Source organism: Ursus maritimus, unplaced genomic scaffold (assembly GCF_017311325.1).
Source record: "Ursus maritimus isolate PB19 unplaced genomic scaffold, ASM1731132v1 scaffold_12, whole genome shotgun sequence".
NCBI lineage: Eukaryota > Metazoa > Chordata > Mammalia > Carnivora > Ursidae > Ursus > Ursus maritimus.
This window is the reverse complement of record NW_024423564.1, coordinates 47,427,551-47,433,672: the sequence shown is the minus strand read 5'-3', so window position 1 is coordinate 47,433,672 and position 6,122 is coordinate 47,427,551. Positions and strand designations below refer to the sequence as shown.

At 34.4% G+C, this 6,122-nt stretch overlaps 1 pseudogene; it reads left to right on the top strand.

The window, feature by feature from the left end:
• Positions 1–670: 670 nt before the first annotated feature.
• Positions 671–1,266, top strand: LOC121101979 (annotated as a pseudogene).
• Positions 1,267–6,122: the final 4,856 nt, after the last annotated feature.

The window sequence follows — 6,122 nt, the reverse complement described above, 5'->3', positions numbered from 1 at the left end:
GTGTTTTTAGTCTCTGTTCCTCCTTTCTCGCCTTTGTTTAGATTATTTGAATATATTTAGAATTCCACTTTAATCTCTCTGTTGGTATTTTAGCTGTACTTTTTTGTGTTGTTATTTTTGGTTGCTTCTCAAGGTATTTCAGTGTACATCCATAATGTTATGCAGTGTACTTAGAGTTAATATTATAATATTTCACACAGAAAAATGTAGAAAACCTATAACTACGTAGGTTCATTTATCACCCTTTATCCTTTATGCTATCGTTATGTAATATTTCTAACATATATTATAAACTCTACCAGAAAAATTTTTTAAATTTTGTTTTAATATGGTACGTGTTATTTTAAAGGAATTATAAGATATTTACAATCACCTGGATATTTAACAAACTGTGGTGTTATTTATTTTGTCCTAAAGAACCAAATTCTTATTTGGTATAATTTCCCTTCAACTGGAAGGACTTCTTTTAAACATTCTTATAGTGTAGATCTGTCCGTGATAAACTCTCTTAGTTATCTTTTATTTTGAAGTATCTTCATTTTGCCTTTAATGTTGAAGAATATTTTCATTGCATGTAGAATTCTTTGGTGAATTTTATTTCTCTTTGAACACTTGGAAAATATTACCCTTTATCTTCTTGACTCCTTAGTTTTTAATGATGGGCAGGGTCATGATTACTATCTCCCCAGGGCCCAGTTTCCACCTCAAGATGTTTGCAAAGGAGCTGAAGTTGGTGTTCTGGGGTGCCCAATGCATGAAGTGTGGCTGGCATGAGATGGGTCACTGGTGTAAGCCTGCAAAGCCAACAAGGTCACCAACATGCTGGTTGTTCATGAGCATAGAGGCACACCTGTGGGGTTCATTGTCAGCTATTTGTCTTTCAGCCTCACTGCTTATTCCATACTGTGAATGTGATCATGTGTCATGATGTCCTCAACATGGACACCATGTCAGGCCAAGCTTCACCTCATCATTTATGGCTTCTCTGTCCACCTGGGCAAGGGAATGTCTGACATATTCTGGTATCTGTTCCCTTTGCCTAAAGATGACAAACACCTTTTCATCACCATTTCAAACCAAGATAATTACATCTCCTTTCATGTACATGACCCACCTGGGCACAGTGGAGCAAGAGACTACAGCAAACATGGAATGGTCTGGCACCCCTATACTAACACCACACACAAGAGGGTCTTCCTGAGCACTGAGTGAGCCCACTTCCAGTCAGTACAGGGACTTGGACCCAGGAGATAGGGAGGAGTCAGAAAAAATTCTGTCTCTCTCTCTGTCTCTCTGTCTCACACACACACACACACACACACACACACACACACACACACACACACACACAAACACCCCAGTGGTATTTCCTTTCATCATTGCAGATAGCTCTATACTTGTTATAAAATCCTTGAAAGCTAACTTCAACATCTAGGTCTTCTTGCAGATGGACTTCATTTTGTCTTTTCTCTTACAATTGGGTCATATTTTCCTGTTTTTCATTTTGTTTTGTGTTTTTATATCATTATGGACATTATGACTGCTGTGTTTGTAACTCTGGATTCTCTTAAAGGGTAAAGATTTGTTTGTTTTGCCTATTCTTTCTCTTGATCCTATTTCTTCATATGTCAAAACTATATTTTTTAATGTCATATGTTGCATCTGAAAATTTATGAGCTTGGATAATGTTATCTCCCTTTAGAGATGATTTACCCGATTCTCTGATAAGCAAAAAAAGGCATATCAGCTCAATCTAATTATGGACTTAACCGACTTAAAACTGTTTTTCAGTGTCTGTTAGGCTCAAACTTTTTCTTTTTTGCCCATGTTCCTACAGTATAGCCCTCCAGGGGTCCCAATTGACAGTCTGGGCTATATTTTAAAACCCCCATTCTGGGGGGCTTCTAAACTCCATTTCTTTCTCAACAGCAGAAGACTACCAAAATTCTACTCTGTGTCACCATCACTTTTTGCTTGATTGCTTAGCTTCTTTTCATGTGCAGCTGAAATGGCAAATGCTTTGGGAGGTAAACATGTCCCCAGTGTCAAGGTGACTTACTTGCACCTTTCTTCTCACTGAAATCTTAAACTTTCAAATTCAGGCTGCTTTGGCTGCCTCCAAGTCAACTTTTATCTTCCCAGACCGAAGAGATAGCTTTGAAATCATACTGGCTTCTCTGCCAATATCTACTCTGGCAAGCTTCTTTGTCTTTTGATCTCTCGACCTATGCAGAATATGAACAAATGTACTAAGAGAAAAAACAGCATGCAGAAAGTTGGGCACACTTTAATAAATTTCCCTTCTCAGCTTGATATGGCCCCTCACACCCTGGTACATTAGAAGCTCTGTTGTTGTTTTGTTGTTTAATTATTCTAGGTGAAACTATTGGCCTGCAACATATTACTCCATCATAGACAGGAGACATACCTACAATGAATATTTCTGAGATATCACTAAATTATAGGCATACCTTGTTTTATTTCGCTTCTCTTTATTGTGTTTCACAGACATTGTATTTTTTACAAACTGAAGGTTTGTGGAAGCCCAACATCAAGCAAGTCTATCAGCACAATTTTTTTCAATAGCATTTGCTCATTTGTGTCTCTGTGTCACATTTTAGTAATTCTTGCAATATCTCAAACTTTTTCAATCTTATTGTTTTTTTTTGTTATGGTGGTCTGTGATAGATGATTACAACTCATTGAAAGCTCATGATGTTTAGCATCTTTTAGCAATAAAGTATTTTTTAATTAAGGTATGTACATTGGCTTTTAGACATAATGCTTTTACCCACTTAATACACTACAGTAGAGTTAAAACATAACTTTTATATGCACTGGGAAACCAAGTAATTCATTTGACTTACTTTATTATGATTTTTGCTTTATTGCAGTGGTCTGGAACTGAACCTGCAATATCTCCAAGGTATGCCTTTAATTTTATAACATAAATGTTTATGATCACATTATATTTCATTGAACTGGTGTTCTATAACTTTCTCAATATCCTTCTATGATATTTATGATGATCTCATTTAAAAAATTTTTGCAGTTGACATCTAAATTTATATAGCTTTTTCTGAAGAATGATTTTTTTCAGAATTAATTCAAAATGTTGTGCCAATCTGCAACACCACTTACAAGTGTAATTGCTGCATTTTTATTTCTAGTTCTCCAGCATGAAAGACTTTTATAATAATTAGTTTTGTATGACTTAATGTTTACAAATAACATCTTATTTCAAAGTGAATTCTCGTTGATCACTGGGTGTGCCTGACTGGCTCAGTCCTTGAGCCTGACTCTCTTAAACTCAGGGTCATAAGTTCAAGCCCACATCAGGTGTGGAGCCTACTTAAAAAAATAAATAAATTTGAATTCACGTTGATCACTTACAAAGTTAAAAATTGTGTTATATTTGGGGCATGGGGAGTAATTTCAAGGGCTGCATGTCAATAGAGCTGTTAGGTTAATATCCATAATTATAACAATGAATCAGTCCATTTCTCCAGGTGTTTGTGGTATGTTTTCCCTTGTATTCTTCTCAGAATTTTGCACAATATCTCAGACATATGATGGACCCAGTCAACATTTATTAACCTGAATACCATCTTTACTTTTCTTTTTCAATAATTTTAGACAGTCTTCAAATAACATTTCAGAGGCTTTAGTTGTACATGGTACAAAATTGTGGCTTACCAGTTAAAACCATTTACCATATGTCCAATATCCTTCTTTCCTGTATGCCTCATTCTGATCTATTTTATCATCATGAGAAATAATATTCATTAGTTATATATCTGTTATATAGAATGATATTGGTAGGTTTTTCTGTTATCTGTAGCAAACTGCAAAGGGGAAACAACTATATTCCTGGACTTGAGCAGGCACATAATAACAGTTTTTGAAAAATGAGGACATTATTCATGGCTGCTAGATAAAACATGTCAGCCTGAGTTTTTGATTAGAAAAACAGTCAGTTCTGCTCAACCATCATTCTCTAAACTCCTATCTTTCTGTAAGCAAAGATAATGTAGCCAACTTGTCATCAGTAATATGGTTTTGAGTTGCCTTTTTGGGAGTAGTAACTAATTTGCAATGATCTTTTCTTATATTGTAAAATTTCTGGGCAAGCTGAAATCATGGCAAAGCAGTTTATTGTTATTAATGATATTTTCAGGAAAAAACATTTTCAAGATATACTTTAAAATGTACAATATACAATACCCTTTAAAAATTCTTGATAGGTTTAAAGTTACTTGGAAGCATAAAATACATGCATCTTGATTTTCTCATAAAAACCATTATATTTGCTATATTAAATTTAGAAGTATAGTTTATTTAAGCAATAACTACAAATGTCCTAATTAAATTTTCTATAGTGCTGTTGGTTTTTTAAAATCTGAAACCATAAGCTACTTAACATTAAAAACTTCAAAATCTCTTGAGGTATTGAGAAACAGGCTAAAATTTGTGAAAAAAAAGAAAACATCTTTGCTAAATAAAAATAAACATTTTAAAAAAAGAGTGTGTATTTTGGATCTTCCCTTTTCCAGAGAAACAGACAGGTAAAAAATAACTTTTTTTAATGAGCAAAAAAAAAAAAATACAGTAAAAAAAGTCCTTTAACTCTTGAAATAAAATTGCCTTTATTTGGTTTTATTTTAAGACTAGAAAAAAAACTTTAAATATATTTTATTCCTCCACTATCCAATGAATAAATACGCTTTCCATCATTTTTTTCATGTAGTTATCTATATTCTGGGATTTCATGGCTGATGAAAGATATACATTTCAAGAGGTATCCAGGGAAGTCAGTGTTGCTTTTATACCTTATCATTTTGTCAAATTGAAGACAATAAAAACATCAAGAAAACCTAAGATCTACAAATATCATTTCCCAATAGAAAGAATATCTTATATAAAAAAAAAAAAACAGACACAGTCTCAGTAAAAGAAAGATTTTTCACTGAATATGTTTCACTTTGTAGAAAAGTCATTATAGCTTTTATATTTTATTTTTTTCAAATTTAGCTTTATCATATAAAAATTTTATTTCTAGAACTGAGTATGGTTATAGGGTGTGTTCACTTTGCCTCATAAAACAAAAATTACCTTTAAAAGAAAAAAAAAAAAACACTTCACAGACTAGAGCCAATTCCCAGACTAACATAGACCTAATCTAACTACCTCCAGCCACAGAAAACTTATTATTAATATTATTGAAGTAAAAGGGTTGGAATCATATTAGTAATTTCTAGATGTCTTTCTGTTATATTTTATCATTTTCGGGGACTCCTGAAACCCAAAGCTTTGAATATATTGAAAGCACCTTTCTATAATTTAATGGGCTACTTTATTTCTTGATTTTGTCTGAATTCAAGCAGATAGGTGAGCTTAAGATAATGGCCAACATCTTTGAAGCAAGAAGCAATAATCAGAGGCCTTACCCACAGAGTGCCAGAAGGCTTTTCTTGGCAGCATCTGACACTGCATTCCCAGATCAAATAGCTAACAGTGTACTCTGCTCTCTAACTGCTGAAAATACCTTTCCACCATGAATTCTCATGTGCAGCATGGTTTTCTATCCTATTGAGTACCATAATAGCATAGCCCTTATCTAATGAGAAGTGTCCCTGGAGGCAGACATGAATCTTGCTTGCTTGTGAGAGTTGTATTATTTGTCCTTGGTTACAGAAATAGTGATGATCTTTTCCTGTGTAATTTAACATCCTCCTCCTGCAACATTTGTAGGAATCACTCTGGGGGAGTAAGAGCTGAGTAACAGTATTACAGCACTTAACCAAAGGGATTTAGTTCTAATATTATTCCCATCCTACTTATTTTCTATGCTGCTACAGAACTTCTCTGCAAATATGTTCATTGCCTTTTTACCGGCATCTTGTAATTTTCAGGGTAAAATACAAGGTCCTTGTAGCATGGAGAAACTTCCTGACCTGATTCCTCCCTGCTCTGTCTTCAAGATCTCTGATCTTCTGCCATGACTTCCACCCCTGCAACTGAAAACTGCAACTGCATTGAACCACCAGCTCCCCAAAGTCCCCTACTCACTCATACCTATGTGGCCTTAGCCTAAAATGCCCTTTCCTACCACGCTTTTCCTG